The sequence below is a fragment of the Heterocephalus glaber genome, unplaced genomic scaffold, assembly GCF_053883595.1.
Source record: "Heterocephalus glaber isolate CG9 unplaced genomic scaffold, H.glaber_assembly_v1.0 deba00000621, whole genome shotgun sequence".
NCBI lineage: Eukaryota > Metazoa > Chordata > Mammalia > Rodentia > Bathyergidae > Heterocephalus > Heterocephalus glaber.
In genome coordinates this window covers 28,796,304-28,814,242 of record NW_028258153.1, presented here as the reverse complement: position 1 = coordinate 28,814,242, position 17,939 = coordinate 28,796,304, and the positions used below count along the sequence as shown (strand labels likewise).

General features: G+C 47.7%; 1 pseudogene; it reads right to left on the bottom strand.

The window, feature by feature from the left end:
* Positions 1 to 13,335: 13,335 nt before the first annotated feature.
* LOC101699715 (large ribosomal subunit protein mL42 pseudogene) lies at positions 13,336 to 13,858 on the bottom strand (annotated as a pseudogene).
* Between the last annotated feature and the right edge of the window lie 4,081 nt (positions 13,859 to 17,939).

Below are 17,939 nucleotides of genomic sequence, written 5' to 3'. Positions count from 1 at the left end.
ACTTCTTGGAGCTTGGTATAGTGGTGCACACCTGTGATCCCAGTACTCTGGGAGGCTGAGGTGAGAGAATTGCAAGTTCAAGCCCAGGCTAGGCAATTTAGTGATTTAGCAAGACCTTATTTCAGAATTTTAAAGGAGAGGTTGGTGGGGAGCTGGGAATGTAGCTCAGTGTCAAGATCCTGGGTTCAATCTCCAGTACTTGGGGAAAAAAAAGAATTTCCTGGGTGGGTAGCTCAGTGACATAGCATGTGTCATGTGTTTAGCATGCCTAACATGCTGGTTCAGTCCTGCACTGGGAGACAGAGACAGAGACAGAGACAGAGACAGAGACACAGATAGACAGAGAAGAATCATACTTTATTTCTGCTTACATATCATTGGCCAAAACTTAAGTTGAAGGCCAAGTAGAAGAAAGGCTGGAAAATTCAGTCCTTTAGGGGGGTACAGTGCTGCTCAGAATAAATTTGGGATCTGGAGGCTGAGCGAGAAAAGGGGCCTTGAGTTAGGGTGAGCAGGCTGCTCCTCATCTCCATGAGAACAAGCTGGGCTGAAGATCAGTGCCAGGGCAAAGCCTCATGGTGCTGGGTTTCTGGTTGGCAATAGCCAGTGGACAGGGTGTGTGGGGTCAGGTTTCTGTGGGTCCAGAGACAGAGGGACGCATGTCTATCAGTGTGAAAATCCAGAGGGCACTGGAAAAGCAGCTTGATCATTCTGCAATTCCATAATCAATCTGACATACCCCTTTGACTCAGCCACAAGCATGGGCTCCCTCAGCTCCACACTCCGGAAAGGGAAAGCAAGCTGAAGTGTGAGCGCCAGGCCGTGTCCCTGCTCTGCCCTTTCTCCTCAGCTGCTCTAGCCTCAAGTTGCTTGTCTGTGAGGTAACAGATTCTCAAGCTGTAAGCAGGCACAAACCCTTAGCAGCCTTTGGGTAGCATTAGTTTATGTCAGTGCCACCTGTTAATGACAGTGTCCACGTCACCTAGGGAGTGAAGGTAAATTAGAAAGGCCAGATCAGCTGGGTGTGGTGGTGCATGCCTGTAATTCCAGCACCAAGGAAGGCTGAGGCAGGAGGATCAACAGTTTGAGTCCTGCCTTGACAATTTTACAAGACCTTGTCTCAATATAAAAATAAGGCTAAGGACTGCAGCAAGAGGACCCCTGGGTTTGATCCTTAGTACCACCAACAAGGGAAGAAAGGAGGGAGGAAGGGAAGAAGGGAGGCTGGGCTGGTTCATTCTCAAGGCTCAAAATAAAACGGGTGATGTTGGGACCTTAGTGCCCCACCCTGAGCAAGCATCTGGGCAGAGCCCCATCTTCTGATTGCTTGGGTCTGATGTCCTTTCTAATGTGCAGGGGGAGGAACCAAATCCACACTTCCTTGCTTTCTCCCTAAACATGAAGTCTTTCCCTCTTTACTGTAGCTTTCCTCCGGTCAGTTAAGAATGCCGAAGGCTTTCCCGAAGAGGAGTCCTGCCACCAGGCACCTTGCTCTTGCACCTGTCCTTTCTCTTCTCACAGCCAAGCATGGTGACCCAGTGGTGTACACCAGAGGTCTCTCCTTTCTGTCCACCTGCATGTGCTCACTCTGAGCTGGTTGTGCCAGGTCTCTCTACTGGAACTGCTCCATATCCATGCCACAGTCACGGACAACCTCAATAATAAGTTATGGTTAGCCTGGTGTGGTGGTGCAGGTCTGTAATCCCAGTACTCCAGGAGGCTGAGGCAGGAGGATTGCCACGAGTTCCAGGTCAGCCTGAACTACCCAGCAAGACCCTGTTTTGAGGGGAAAAAAAAAAAATCAAGCAGGGCTGGGGATGTAGCTCAGTGCAAAGACCCTGGGTATCAAAAGAAAGAGGAGAGAGGGAGGGAGAGAGAGAGGGAGGAAGGAGAGAGAGAGAGAGAGACAGAGACAGAGACACACACAGAGAGACAGAGAAAGAAAAACATTTTAGCTGGGGATTTAGCTCAGTGGTGCTGTCGCCTGCCTCAAAAGCACAAGGTCCCAAGTTTGATCTTCGGTACCAAAAAAAAAAATTTTTAGTTTTTATGTGACCTGAACATCCCTAGTTCTTTGGTGCTCTAGAGCTCAGGTTCAGTGTGGAAATATAGTAACATGTGTAAGCCATATATTTCTGAGGATTTCCCTTCAGGAGGGCCATGATAGAGGTGTGTCTTTAAACTGTTTTCCCCCAAACTCCTGGTCTTGTCCCCATAGATGAATCACCTGAGGGTTACTATGTTCTCTCTCACCACCCCCCCACCCACCCCACCCCCGAGACAGGGTCTCACTATGTGGCTCAGGCTGGCCTGGAATTCTCAGCAGTCCTCCTGCCTCAGCCTTCCAAGTGCTGGGATTACAGGAGTGCCCCACCATGCCCGGTTTACCAAGCGTTCCCTGATTTCCATCATCCCACATTTAATGCACACCCTTGTTTTTATACCTGGGTTCCATTTGGTGGAAGACAGTGACGTCAAGCACAGGATAATCCTGGGAATTATAGGGTAGAAGAGAAAGCTCAGCAACCTGAACATCTGGCCTTGCTGAGCCTAGTCTCTGACCAGCAGTTCCTCCTTGGGCCACTGTCTCTTAGGGACAGAACTCAGGGCTTGTTTGTGCTAGGCAAGCGCTCTACCACTAAGCCACTCCCCCAGCCCTCTTTGGCTTTTCTATTCTCAGACAGGCTCTCATTAAACTGCCCAGGATGGGCTCAAACTTGCCATCCTCCTGCCTCAGCCTCCTGAGTAGGGGATGACAGATGTGCACCACCACCCCTGGCATTAGCTTCTTTTAGACACAAGGCCCACCCCAAAGTCCTATTTCTGATGTCACCAGGGCCCCACAAAAATAAGCCATATTCTCCGTGCTGGGAGATTTCAGTTCCACTTTGACTCAACTCTTCATCTCAGGCGACGGTTGGCCGGTGAGGCTGCGGGTACGGGCGTGTGCTCCCTGGGGAGTTAGGGCAGAGCCCCAGGACGGCAGCCCTGCGCAGCCCATGCCTCTGCGGGCCCTGGCCACCCCCAGACGTGCAGGGATTCGAAGCCTGTTTTTCTTCCACGGACTTCGCGGTTTCCAAAGAATCCCCGAGGCTTCCCTGGCTGCCAGGTGTGGCTGCCTGCTCGAGGAGCCGGAGGAGAGGGGTTCCGCGCGCCCCTCGCGTCTCTGTGGCTTTTATATGTCGCTTCAGTGACGCCTCTGCCCCTCAGACCACAGCCTCCTGCTGCCGCCTCCTCCCGACAGCTCTGCTTCCCCTCCTGCCTCCCAGCTTGGCCTTTCTGTCTCCTCCCCTCGCCTGGGCTGCGGCCTTCACGCCTTAACTTTTACTGAAAGTAACCGCGGACTAAGTCAAGAGCGGAATCAAAGGCTTCACAGGGAAGGAGAGAAGTCTGCAAGCCGGAAGGGGCCAAGCGATGGAGGGGCAGGGCCGCTGAGACGCCTCCTGCGCATGCGCCAACTCCCCGCGAGGCGTGGGGTCGTTGCGGACGCAAACGTGGACTCATGAAAATTAAATTTGAAAAACAATTTTTAAAAGGTAATGTAAGAGCCGGGGATTTAGCTCAGTGGTTCCGGTGCCTACCTCGCAAGCGCAAGGTCCCTAGTTCGATCCCCGGTACCAAAAAAACCCAAAAAACACAGCAACATACAAAAGGTAATGTAAGAATCACTCCCGAATCATACACTTAAAACTGGGTAGGACGGGCAGGCTGGAGCTCAGTTGTTCAGCTCTTGCCTAGCACGTGCAAGGACCGGGGTTCCATCCCCAAGACTGGGGAAAAAGGAATAAAATGGTAAATTTAATGTTATATCCTTTTACTTTTGAACCACAACTCTTTTTTTTGGTATCGGGGATTGAACTCAGGACCCTGGATTTGAAAGGCAGACACGGTGCCACCAAGCTAAATCCCGGGTGAGGAGAAGAGAGTTCCTGAAGGCATAGGGACATTGGGAAGGGAAGGGGAGGGGAGAGGCGAGGAGAGGAGGAGGTTGAAATTCTTTTTTTTTTTTTTTTTTTTTTCTGGTACGGGGATCAAATTGGGGACCTTGTGCTTGTGAGGTAGGCGCCAGAACCACTGAGCTAAATCCCGGGCCCTGGTTGAAATTCTTTTAGGAACAACTAACAAACTAGTTTTCAACACCATTTAATAAATAGAATTTGGTGGTGCATGCCTGTAATCCCAACACTTGGGAGGCTGAGGCAGGAGAATCTCCTCAAGTTTGAGACCAGCTTGAGCTACATAGTTCAAGGCCACACTGAACTACATAGTGAGATCTTGTCTCAAACATATAACATTTAGGGCCGGGAATTTAGCTCAGTGGTTTCGACGCCTGCCTCGCAAGCGCAAGGACCTGAGTTCAATCCCCAGTACCAACAAAACAAAACAAACAAACAAAAATATAACATTTAGTATTTGATACACACCTCAAAATAATTTCAGACTTAAAGAAAACTGAAAAGAATGCTACCAAGAATCCCGATATTCCTGTACTCAGATTTCCCACATTGGATCCCACGGGTTTCATCGTTCTCTACCTCCATCCATCCATGCAGCTTTCCCCCGACTACAGAGTAAGCTGCAGACTTCTTTCTTTTACTCCTAAATACTTCAATCTGTATTTCCTGAAAGAGGCATTCTCTCACAGTACAATGACCAAACTTAGAAAAATAACACTGATATAGTGCTATTGTACAATTATAAACTTTATTTTAGGGGCCGGGGATTTAGCTCAGTGGTTTCGGTGCTTGCTCTGCAAGCACAAGGACCTAAGTTCGATCCCTGGTACCAGAAAAAAACAAAAACACCTTTATTTTAATTTTTACTAATTGTCACAAAGCAATTATACCTGGTGGCACACATCTGTAATCCCAGCACTCAGGGGGCTGGGGCAGGAGGATCACCTGGAATTTGAGGCCAGCCTGGGCTACATATCAAGACCCTATCTCAAAAAACAAAACAAAACAATCAATTGTAGCAAAAGAAAAACAAGTTTGTTTTTTTTTGAGGGGGCCAGTTTAGAATCTACCCTTCAACCATACACTGGATTATGTTGTTGTTTTTTTCAGTCTCTGGAGTCCAGAACAGTCTTTCCATCTTGTTTTGTCTCTCATGACCCTAACTCAAGCACTGGACTTCCCAGTTCTTCTGTAGACTTTTGCTTTCTGTGGGTTTGTCGGACCTCCCATCGCGATGTTCAGCATCTGCACTCTGGGCAAGGGCAGGAGCATCACAAGGACATGCGTGTCCCTCAGGGCCTCCCTGTCCTGTTACTGTTAAGGTGTCCGCCAGGTTTCTGCATTGCTCTGTTACTGCTTTCTCCAATTAACAAGGCTTGTTGAGATTATGTCAATTTTTGCCTTTTATTTTGTTTTGGATTTTTCCAGAGCTAGGGATTGAACCAAGGGCCTTCACACTGAACTATATCCTCCAGACCTTTTAAACCTTTCTTTTTTGGTACCAGGGATCGAAGTTGGGACCTTGGAACCACTGAGCTAAATTCCCAGCCCATAAACTTTTCTTATTTTCAGACAAGCATAGTGGCATAAGCCTGTAGTCCCAGCCTCAATTCAGGAGGCTGAGGCAGGAGGACTGCTGCAAGTCTGAGGCCAGCCTGAACTACATAGCGAGACCCCGTCTCAACCAAAACACAAACAAAAAATATACCAAAAAATTTTTTGAGACAGTTTCTTTATGTCACTAAATTGTCTAGGCTGGGCTTGAATTTTGCAATCCTCCTGCCTCAGCCTCCCAGTGTGCTGGGATTACAGGGTGTGCCACCACACCCAGCTCAATTTCTGCCTTTTACTGTTGGTGTTTCCTAGGTGGGCTCCCCTATCAGCCTCCTGCCCCTATTCCACACCACATGGCTTTGAGAATCAGTCCCAGCTCTGGCCAAGACTGATCTGGAGACATGCTCCCTCTCAGGATGAGCTGTGACCACTGAAACTCAACAGGGTGGTCCCTTTATCCAGGGCCTTGGCTTCCGTCCCTTCCTTTTTTGTTCCCTGGTGATGACTCCAGGCCCAGCATGTCCCTCTGCCATCTGTCACTCACTAAGTCCCCATACTTCTTAGCACCCCTGCTCCAGCCTGGCATCATCTCCTGCTTGGGGCCCGGCCAGGGGCCCCTGCTCTTCCCACGTGGGCCTCTTCCTTCATAGTCATACTCCATCACGGTGGCAGGAGTTCTTTAGAGTATAGTTCACACACAAAGAGGAGAATGGGTGAAGGGGGCCTGTAGAACCCTCAGTGGCTCCCATGGTCCCTAGATACCCAGCTCCTTCCTGGGGAGGCCCTGCCACTTCTCTGGCTGCCCCATCCTGATCATGTTTATAGCTTCCTGGGGATTGAACCCAGGCCCTTCACACTAAGCTACACCCCCAGCCCTTTTTTATTTTTTATTTTGAGACAGGGTCTTGCTAAATCACCAAATTGCCCGGCCTGGCCTCAGATCCTCCCAGAGTGCTGGGATTATAGGCATGCACCACCACAGCTAGCCATAGCTTCCCATTTTTATTTTATTTTATTTATTTTTATTTTTTAATTTTTTTTTTTTTTGGTACTGGGGATTGAATTTGGGACATTGTGTTTGTGAGGCAGGCAGTGGCACCACTGAGCTAAATCCCTGGCCCTACCTTCCCAGTTTTAGCTAAATGGGAAGCTACTTCTTGGGTTTTCACCTGCAAAAACTGGAGTCCTTTTGCACCCATCCCCCAATGTTGGTACAGTTTTTTTTTTTTTTTTTTTTTTTTTGGTACCGGAGATCAAACTCGGGTCCTTGCGCTTGTGCAGCAGGTGGCGAAACCACTGAGCTAAATCCCTGGCCCATGGTACAGTTTTATTTATTTGTTTTAAAAATTTTTTTTAAATAAGACAATTTATTTGAAGATAGGGAAGGAGGAGGAAAAGAGAGATGACAAACATCTACTCTGGACGAGTAGGGAGAATTTGAAAGTGAATTGCTCAAGATTTCTTGTCTGCAGCTTCTTTTGTTGAGATTCTTGTCCCATGTAGGCTTCTGGAATCTGATTGGCTCCCTGGTTTGTCTTTCAGCCTAATCTTGGATTTCTTTTGTTTCTTTGCTATTTTTGTTGTCATTGTTGTTTTTGAGACAGGGTCTCATTATGTAGTTCAGTTCTTGAATTTCTTCTGGCCGGGACTTCCTTGTTCTTTGGTCTAATTTTTTTTTTTTGGTACTGAGGATCAAACATGGGTCTTTGCGCTTGCACAGTAGGCAGCGAAACCACTGAGCTAAATCCCCGGAGCTCGCCTAAAATTTTTTATTTTTGGGGTACCGGGAATTGAACTTGAGGCCTCAAGCTTGCCAGACAGGTGCTGTGCCACTGAGCTACATCCCTGGCCTGGTACAATTTTTTAATTTATTTATTTATTTTGGTTTTTTGAGACAGGGTCTCACTATGTAGTTCGAGCCCTGAACTCACTGATCCTCCTGCTTCAGCCTCCCAAGTGCTGGGATCACAGGAGTGTGCCCCCACACCTGACTCTTGATACAGTTTTGACGTCATCTCGCCTGCTGTGGAAGATACTCCCTGCACCTCTGGTTTACATGCACTTCCTGGGTGGTCCCTGGGTGTCTTGGACTTGTCCCAAGCCCCAGTGATACCTCATGCTTTGCAATCAGTTAGGTTTATTTTGACACCTTCCCCTTGGGCCATGCTGGGACCTGAGCTAACACATCCAACTCTGGAACCAGCCCTGTAAACCTTGGTGGAACAAGTGGGTGAGCAGGCGGGCCAGTGACAAAGGCAGGTCTCTAAGAGCCTCAGGCTTCTGCTGACCTCAGTTGCCAAGAGTCTGGTGACTCAGAGACTTGGGTTCTGGGCACAGGATGGGCCCAGGGCACCTGGAGCAACACCAAGAACGAGATGAATGCTTCCAAGGCAGGGCATGGGCAGATACCAAGGTGCCTTTGCCCCCGAAGGGCTGGGGCCCAAAGGAACAGGTCACCAACTCAGGTGACTCAGACAGGGCGGGGCCCCGAGGCTCAGGAAGGGGGCTGCCAGGTAATAGAGTGAGCAGCCAGGCCTGTGCCCAGGTGGCCAAGCGCATGGTTGAAATCCCCAGTTGGCTTGGCAGCCAGCAAGGCCTCAGGTTTCCTAGGGAAACCGAGGGCCACGCAAGCTGTAGCGTGACTTGGCACGGTGCCTGGGACACTTTATGAGGGCCAGATGGCTGGACTCATGTGTCCCAGAGCTGTGGGCCGGTTGGCTGAGTGTCTCAGGGCAGGACTCAGCACCCGGGTGGGAGCAGTGTGGAGTTAGGAGAGCTTAGAGCGAAGGCCAGGCGACAGGTCCAGAGCCTGAGTCATTGGTTCTTGAAGTCAAGATAAGAAAGGAATTGAGAAGACACCAGGAGGGTCCAGATGGCTGGAGCCTGGGTCCCTGAGGACCAGAATCTGGTCTGTCTGTCTCTGCTGTGTCCACACTGCCGAACACTACCTGGGTTACCTGGATCAGGGCTCACTGAGTCAGGCTGAACGCCAGGCACTGGGAACTACTTGAAGGACTGGCCTGGAGGTGAGGGGGCTCTTTCAGTCAGCCATGGAACCCTGGGAGAGATCCAGTGTGGGAACTGGAGCCATATAGTTTTTAGTTTATTTGCCAGGATTTATATGTAAGTGAAACAATGATGGTTTAAAAGAAAACTAAGGGGGCCCAGGGATTTAGCTCAGTGGTTTTGCCGCCTGCTGTGCAAGTGCAAGGACCCGAGTTCGATCCCCAGTACCAAAAAAATTAAAAAATAAAATAAACAAACAAATAAATAAATAATACCTAAGGAATAAGCGTTGAAGGCATCTTGATACTAGGCAGGTACCCTTTGCCAGCAGCTGGGTCACCAGCACCTGGGACCTCCTAAGCCAGGTGTGTGTGTGGGACACTGGCCAGCGATGCTCACTACTACATGGACCAGGAGCCAGGAGAGGGCTGCAGGAAGCTGAGTGCCCAGGAGGAGTCTCTGGATCTGACTTTCCTGAGAAAGCAGGAAGTGAGGAAAGCCCAAACTCATCAACAGATACTTTCTGTCTCAGTCTCACTCAGTGAGTTTGCAAAGAAGCTCACCACATGACCACTGGCAATGTGAATTAAACTGTTGCATAACAGGGAAGTGTTTGTCATATGTGGTTGTGGACGGGTGCAAAATGCTTCCTGTGTTGGATTTCCCCCCCACAATGACAGCAAGAGCTAGGATGGTGACACATCTGGTAGTGATGGAGGGGCCACCAGGCAAGTGGGAAACAAGTTAGAAGAGCCAAGCAGACACGGCGCCAGGTTGGAGGCTGGCATGGGAAGGCAGGAGAAGCCACCCAGAGCTTGCCCAGGGCTCCTCTTCCATACTGTCATAAATGACAGCGCCTCAGCGATTTCAAGATGGGGAGTGGTTTCTCGGTCCCCAACCCCATCCCCACCCCCACTGTTACCAGTTTTGAGGTACTGGAGTCTCCTAATGGAGGTAGTTTCTAGGTTCTTTCTGTCCTGAGGGAAGAATTGGTCAAGACAGGTGCAAACAGTAGCCAAGTTTTATGAAAGGTTGGAAAAGACAGGCTCTGCAGAGCGAGTTTGGGGCAAGTAAAAGCAGGAAATGAAGTGCATCCTACATCATGAGGGCAGACCACTATGCATGAGTAAACACAGTGGCACAGACTCAGTGGCAACTGTCCTTTTTGTGTCACCCACTCCTCAGGCTGACAACAGGTCTGGGCCATCCTATTGAAAATCTCTCCGCTGGGCGTGGTGGTACAGGACTGTAATCTCAGCACTTGGGAGGCTGAGGCTAGAGATTCCCCTCCAGTTCTAGGTCAGCCTGGGCTACATCGTGAGTTCAAGGGCAGTCTGAACTACATAGCAAGACACTCAAAAAAAGCAAAAAGAAAGAAAAACTGCTTGAGTTCTCTTGAGAAGTCCAAACAGGGCTTCGGAAACTGTTCTGCACATGTGTCCTGGGATTTTTGTGGTCCCTCATCAGACAGCTTGGGCCACTTGGCCAAAGGTGCCGTGGGGTTCTTCCAGGTGAGTTCCTGGGCTCCTCCTAACCAGGCCCTAGGACTCCAGGCCTTTGGAGCAGGGACTGGATCCCCTGCAGTGTCCTGAGCATGTGACGGTTCCTGTAGATGTCGTGTGTGTGTGCGCGTGCATGTGTGCATGTGCAAAAGCACAGCCACTGTCTTGCAGGAACTGACTCCAGGGGAGCCTTGTCCACCCTCTTGCCGGGTGTCTGCCGCTCACCCCAGGCTCTTCCCTTCCTTTCATCTTCCCAGGAGGAGCGGCCGAGCAGGGCCCCGATGTGGGCTGCAGTGACTACAATAAGGAAAGCCAGCCAGCTGGGAGCCGTGGGGAGTCCTGTGCAGCCGCACTGGCCTTGGATACTGGCCAGGTGCGACTTCCTGCTGCCACTGCGCCCACCTGTGGCCTGTGTTACTCACAGCTAGCCAATCTGGGGCGTGTTGAAGCAGGTTGGAGCAAAGATCTTGGCTCCACCCTGGGAGGCTGTGACTCAGTGGGTCTAGGAGGGGCCAGGGATTTGCATTTCTATCTTGGTCTCAGGTGAGCTGCCCAGGGGCCCCACCCCATGGTGGTTTCCTGGTCTGCAGGGGGTTGAGATTCTTAGAGGCAGCCTTGCTCTGGGCTCCAATGTCACACACTAGAAAGACAGAGAACCCCAGGTCAGGGTGACACCCCTCTGCAGCCCCATTTGTTATGCTCAGTAGAAAGGTCGTTAGATATGGTAATTACAGGCCTAGGTGGTGGCCGGACTGGGAGGGCCCAGATTTCATCCTGAACTTTGTTTGTTTGAGGCAGGGTCTCACTGTGTAGTTCAGGCTGGCCCTAAACTCACTATGTAGCCCAGGCTGGCCTTGAATTTGCAGCAATCCTCCTGCCTCAGCTTCCCAAGTGCCGGGATTACAGGTGTGTGCCACCACACCTGGCCATCTTGAGTTTTGAAGAGGCCAGGCCTCTTCACGTGGAGTGTTTCTCATCTACTACAAAACTCAGTGAGACTGTGGTGACTGACCATTTCTTGTGTAATTGTGCCCTCCATCTTGGGCAATCCCAGCTGCTGGCCCGGGCTCTCTTGTCCCATTTGGGGTGCTCTGAGCTGTCGCAGGACAGCTGGGCTCTTCCCTCTGCTCCCTCAGGCTCTCTGGCTCTCAGTGGAGACTGCTCCTGCCTGGACCTTCCCATCCTGCCAGCCAGTCTGTCTCAGAGTAGGTTTCCTCTGGGAGCTTCAGGATCTGTTTGTCCCTGAGACTAGAAGTCTGAGGAGGAGTGGGCTGAAAGCTGGCATCGAGGGTCTGTTTTCTTCTCCTACCTCTCTACATCAGCATCCTGGGTCCCCACACTGAGGGCCCAGGGCTTGGACCCAGCAGGGGCTCAGCACCTTTCCTCTTGTACCCGACTCACACCCACAGCGCATCTTGTTTTCTACCAGCTAACCTCTCACTGTGACCTTTCGGCAGCCACTTGGGTAGTTGCTATCCTCAAGAAGAGATTGCTTTAAAAAAATATATCTGGGGGCTGGGGATGTAGCTCAGTGGTTCCAACGCCTGCCTAGCAAGCGTGAGGCCCTGAGTTTGATCCCAGGTACCAAAAAGAATTAGCTCAAATGCCCCTGCTAAACCATTCCTGACTTGTCCACTACCAGGCAGAATTGGCCTCTTCTCCTGGGGGAACACTGACCCCTGGGGCCCTCCTCTCTGCACCCTTCCACTGCTCCTGTGACTTTTTGTGCCACTCACTTCTTTTTACTCTACTAGGATTGAAACAAAGGCCTTCTCACTGAGCTACATCCCTGGCCCTTTTTTATTTTTTCTTTTGTTTTGTTTGAGACAGGGTCTGGCTAATGTGTCGACATGCTCATCTAATTTTTAAAGTTTTGAGACAGAGCTTCAGGCTGGGTATGGTGGCACAAGACTGTAATCCTAGCACTCAGGAGGCTGAGGCAGGAGGATCATCACCAGTTCGAGGCCAGCCTGGGCTACATAATGAGTTCAAGGCGAGCCTGAACTACATAGCCAGACCCTGTCTCAAAAAACCAAAAAGAGGAAAAAGAGAGAGAGAGAGTGAAAGAGAGAGCGAGCAGGCTGGGCTGGGACTCCCAGTCCTCCTGTCTTAGCCTCCCAGAGTGCTGGGATCACAGGCGTGCGCTACCACTACCAGCTCCACTTGCTTCTTTTCAAGTCTCTCTGCTGTTCAGCAAGTCCTTAAGGCCAGGGACTGTGTCTGTGACCCTGAGCACTGTTCCTGCCACACTGAGTTACTTCACAAATACTTACTGAACTCGCAAATAAATGGCACACATTTGTCCCAGAGATAATGTTGCACAGAAAAGACAGCAGTTCATTTTCATTTGGACAAAACTTAATTCTCCCCAAATCCTTGAAGGTGATTAAAATGAAACAAAAAACCCCCAGAAATTGGTGTTCGGGGCAGCGCACAAAACAAGGCTGATTAGACAAGTGGGAAAAGATGTTCTCAGAGATGCTGGGTTCATTTTATTGCTGCTCCTCTCCTGGAAATCAGGGCTTCTGTATCTTCTTGGCTCAGCCCTGGACTCTCGGCACAAAGAACATAATGACTTCCTTTGTTTTACTCTGAGGTTGACTTTTCCCAGCTCTTAGGTTTTGTCTAATTCTCATAAATACACAAAAACTGTGAACTGAGAGTCCTTCAAGACCAGGGAGTTCCCTTTGCAACAAGAATCCAAACCTATATCCTAAAGTCAGTGGATAGGCTTATAGTTAATGGCTAGGTAGGCTTTCTTTTTCCATTTATTTCAGAAAACATTCTACCAGCAAGTTACATAATGCTTGTAAACATGAAAGTGATTTCAGTTGTTTAAAGGGCATTTATGTGTATTTTCCATTATTTTTGTATTTTCTTTTTTGAAACTGGATCTCACTTTGTAGTTCAGGCTGGGCTTTGACTCACTATGTAGCTCAGACTGGCATCAAACTAGAGGTGATCCTCCTGCCTCAGCCTTCTGAGTGCTGTTATTACAGGCATGTGCCATTACGCCTGGCTCATTAATTTTAAAATTGGGGAATAAAAGTGCTGTTTCATAATAATGATCATTTAGATGAACAAAGCACTCTGTAGTATTGTATAAAGAAATATTTCTATTTCTATTTCTATTTCTAGCCATATTAAAGAAGCAAGGACCAGGTCTCCTGAGCCACCTAAAATCACTTTATTTTATTTTATTTTATTTTATTTTTTCATGTATGAAAAGACATTTTATTACTTTACTATTACCACAGCATCAGAGTGTATATTCTCCAATGGCAAAGGAGGCACAAGATAACATTTCTCTGATTCTTCCAAGAACCTCAATATCATCTGTCTTTTGGAGAATTCAGTTTCATATGACGTCTGTGATATAGCCCGTGATGGTACCAACGATGCTTGGTTGTGAAGAACATTTTACTAAGTTGTTCTATCCTGGGTCCTTGCTCAAGGCATTCACTTTTTTCTTCTAATCTGGTTTTCAGCACATGATCATGTGTTTCTTCAATATTATGGACAGGGTCTGGTTGAGGGATGGGTCTTGTGTGTTCATATGGAATGTCCACAGAAGGGTGGTAGCATACTATTGTCCTGCCATCAGATGTCAAAGCAAGCTCTACTTTGCAATTATAGTCATCTGGAAGAGAAGAATACGTAGATTTACAACAAACACAAGATAAAGCTCCATTTTGGATTGGAAATAAATGCTTCAAGATAGCTCTCTTTGATACTGCCCATTTTACTGCTGCCGCTGCCATAATATATAGATAAGCTTATCAGGGGGAAACCACCTTTACAATCTGCTTCTAGGCACACCAGTTTTCATTCCTTAACAGCTACTCACGGCTGGACCAACATCTTGGCCACCCTAAAACCATTTTAAAACGAGACAAAATCTGCAGGGCATGATGGTGTGTGCTTATAAATTGCAGGTATTCAGGAAGATGTGGCAGGAGGATCACAATTTTGAGGACAGCCTGGGCAATGTATCGAGACCTTGTTTCAAAATTAAATATAAAAAGAGCTGGCATTGTAGCTCAGTGGTAGAGCACTTGACTAGCATGCAGGAGGCCCTAGGTTCCATCCCCACTACCACATAAACTTAGAAAAGAGAAAATAAAATAAGTGAAAGAACTGTTTTCAGACATTGTACAACAGGCAATGCAGAACACCAATAAGTGAAAAAATGTAAACAAAGGAAGAGGACCACGCAGCTCCCCCAGTTACTACCTGAGAGGGTTTCTACCTACAGTGCAGGGAGGAGGAAAGCACGGGGAGCCCAGTGGTGTCCTCTTGAAGGAGTGGGCTTCAGGGCTTGGGGGCTCAAGGTAGCTAGAATTTGCAGGGCACAGTAATGAAGAAGGGGAGAGCTGAGAGAGAGCTCTGAGCTCTGTGAGGATCTGTAAAGGGCCCCCCCGCCCAAGTCTGGATCTGCATTCTGATCAGTGTTTGCAAAGGAGGAAGCAACTAGAGACCGGGGAGAATCACTTGGAAAGAACAGGAGAAAAAAACACTGGAGCTCACAGAAGAAATCGTTTCTGATTTTTCCAGCCAGGCCACTGAGTAGAGTCAGAGTCCTCAGAAAAGCCTTTTTTCTTTCTTTTTTTTGGCATGGGGATCAAACTTGGGACCTTGTGCTTGCAAGGCAGGCGGCGGAACCGCTGAGCTAAATCCTCGGCCAGAAAAGCTTATATCAGAGCTCCAGACTAAAAACTGTTCTAATCCCACTAAGCAAAGTTTTTGTTTTTTTGGTAAAGGGGATCAAACTCGGGACCTTGCGCTTGTGAAGCAGTTGGCGGCGGAACCACTGAGCTAAATCCCCGGCCCAAGCAAAGCTTAAAAGCAAGTCTGGAACGGGTCAGACTAGTTGTAAGTACAGCACAGTGGCACCTCGGTTCAGAAACACAATTCATTACATGATTCTGGAAAAGATGGCCACAGTGGTATTCATTACCTGATGCAGAGTTCACAAACAAAAATAAAACTTTGCCAAATGCTTCTGTTTGCAAACCAAATTGTTTGCAAACAAAAGTGTTCGTGAACTGAGATACCACTATAATTTAACTGTACCAGAACAAAGTGCAAAAATCATTAAAGAAACACAATCACCCAATATTCAATAATGTAAAAGACACAATGTCTAGCATACAAACCAAAATTACCAGGCAGGCAAAGAAGTAGAAAGTCTGATCCATAAAGAAAAGGAAAATCAGCTGATAGACCCAGAAATAATACAGGTGATAAAATAATAGACAAAGATATTAAAACTGCTATTATAAACATACTCTGTATGTTCAACAAGATAGAGAAAAAAATAAATGTGATAGACATGGGATCTATACAAAATGACCCAAATTAAACTTTCAGAGATGAAAACACAGTGTCTGATCTGCAAAGATTATGTAGGAATAGAACAATTAATTAGAGGTCTCCATTCTTTGTGTGTGTATGTGTATGTGTGTGTGTGTGTGTGTGTGTGTGTGTGTGGTACTGGGGATGGAACTAAGGACTTTTCAATTTCGAGGCAGTTGGCAGCACCACTGAGCTAAATCCCCAGCCCGAGATCTTTATTCTTGAGGGCCAAAGACAATCCAACAGTCAGATAAACCATGACAGCAGGTACAAGAGGAGCAACATCAGCAAAGCAGCCCCCTTGCTCTTCTGCTGAAGGACACAAATAGGGCTTCATGGAGAAGGTAGTGTTTGAGTTTGGCCTTTACAGATTTGCAGCAATAGATGAGAAGACTGGTCCTATTTTATGTATGAATTCACCTGGACAGAGCAGAGAACACACTGAGGGGCTGGGCAGGTCAAATTAAGAAGTTCATGGGGCTGGGGAATTAGCTCAGTGGTTCTGCCGCCTGCCTCGCAAGCTCAAGGACCCGAGTTTGATCCCTGGTACCAAAAAAAAAAAAAGAAGTTCATGTTTGGGAACAGTAGAAGAGTGGGTTGAAAAATAATGTTACCCACCATTTATAGAGCCATTGGAATATGCCAGGTATTGCTCTTACTGCTTTGTAACATTAACTTATCTCTTCCTCAACATTGTTATTATTCGTCCCCATTCAGTAGATAGGGAAACTGAGGCCCAGAGAGGTTAATTTGCCAAAACCTCACACTACTAGAAAGTCGCAGTAGGGCTCTAGAGTCCACATCCTAGCTCACTGGCATTATATTCTGCTCCCAATGGTGATCAAGTAGGTGAGAACCAGATATTTGTTTGTTATTTGTTGTTGCTTCTGGGGGATCTTGAATACCAGGCTAAGGGAGTAGATTTTATTTGGGGAATCCTGGGACCCATTCATGTTATGAGCAAGGCAGAGCAGAGCAGACCAGCCAGGGGCTTTGAGAAGATGCCTTGAGTACCTAAGTTGTACTGGGGATTTGTTATGGTTTGTGTCTAGATGTCTCCTCAAAGCCTCATGTGGTCATAGGTAGAGCTGGATCTAGAGTGTATGATGCTGGGATCAAGGGTGTGTGATTACTAAATTAGTCCACTGATTGGTTTGCCATAGTTCTGGGTGTGAGTGTAGAGCATAGAACATAAAGGAACAGAAAAAAGCCCCTGGTTCCTTGCTGCTTTGGCTGTCTTCTGCCTGCCATGAACTGTTTCTCCTCTCTGATGCCTCTCTGCCATGCTACCCTGCCTTGGAGCCAGCCACTTATGGACTAAAACCTCTACAAACTGTGAGTTGAAATAAACCTTTCCTCCTTTGACTTTGGCTGTTGGGTATTTTCTCTCAGCAACGACCAAAGTAACAATGACAGGATTGAACCCAAGGCCTCAGGCATGCGAGGCAGGTGCTCTACCACTGAGCTCCATCCCCAGCCCTATTTCTTTCTTTCTTTTTTTTTTTCCATATTAGGGATCAAACTCGGGACCTTGTGCTTGTGAGGCAGGCGCCAGAACCACTGAGCTAAATCCCCGGCCCGGTCCAGCCCTATTTCTGGGAAAAGAAAAGAGAGAAAATCTGGAGGAGGAAGGAAACTAAGAGAGTGAGGAAATGTGGCCTCCATCTGCCCCGAGGTTCTGAGGGTCTTGAGGAAGACTTTTCCACCCTTGTCCTGGCCATCGGGGATGTCCCTAAGGACTGCTGTTGGAGACCTGCTCACTGCTCGCTGGGCTTCGGTTGTGCCCCCCTGCCTGAATGAATGGCATTGGCTCTTCAGCACAGCCAGTTGAACACGTGATACTGATTGTCCTCATAAAACAGGGCCATATCCAGCCCTAAGGTATCCCAGGGTAAAATAAAAACATATGTTTGGGGCTGGAAAAAACTACTCATTGTAAAATTTTCCTTGGGACATGGAATTTAAACTTTTGTCACTGATGAGAGTTTGCTCCTAAGTTTCTGGAATGACTCAAATATTTGCTTCATACAATGACAGAGTGTATCTTGCCTGAATCATTGAATTTTGTTATTTTTACAAGTTGTGGGTGGGCAATATGACTCAGTATTTTTCCAAGCGATGTGAAAATTATATTGCCTATTTTGGATCATTTCATGTTGAGATCTAGGACGTTTTTCTTGAATTTGAAATCTTGGAGCTTGGGGAATTTTTGTTTTTGTTTTGTCTTTCAATTATGTCAAATCTTTTCCAGATAAAATTTTAAAGGAAAATTACTTAGCAATAGCTCTAGGTTATGAAGTAGATTTTGAATGGTAATTTATTCCTACACTGTTAAAATAAAAGATATGCAGAAACTCGTGGCATATTTGCCACCCGAATTGTGCAAAAAATTGGAGAATGTGGGATTGGATGCAGACTTTAGAGTCATCTAATTAAAAACTAAAGCTCCCATGTGAATATCCACAGACTAGTTTTCCTGTTTCTGCTTGGGGACATTTCTCTGTCAGCTGAGTTCCCTTTGAAGGCATCAGGTGTTGGAGAACTCTTTCAGTATGGGAGATACCCT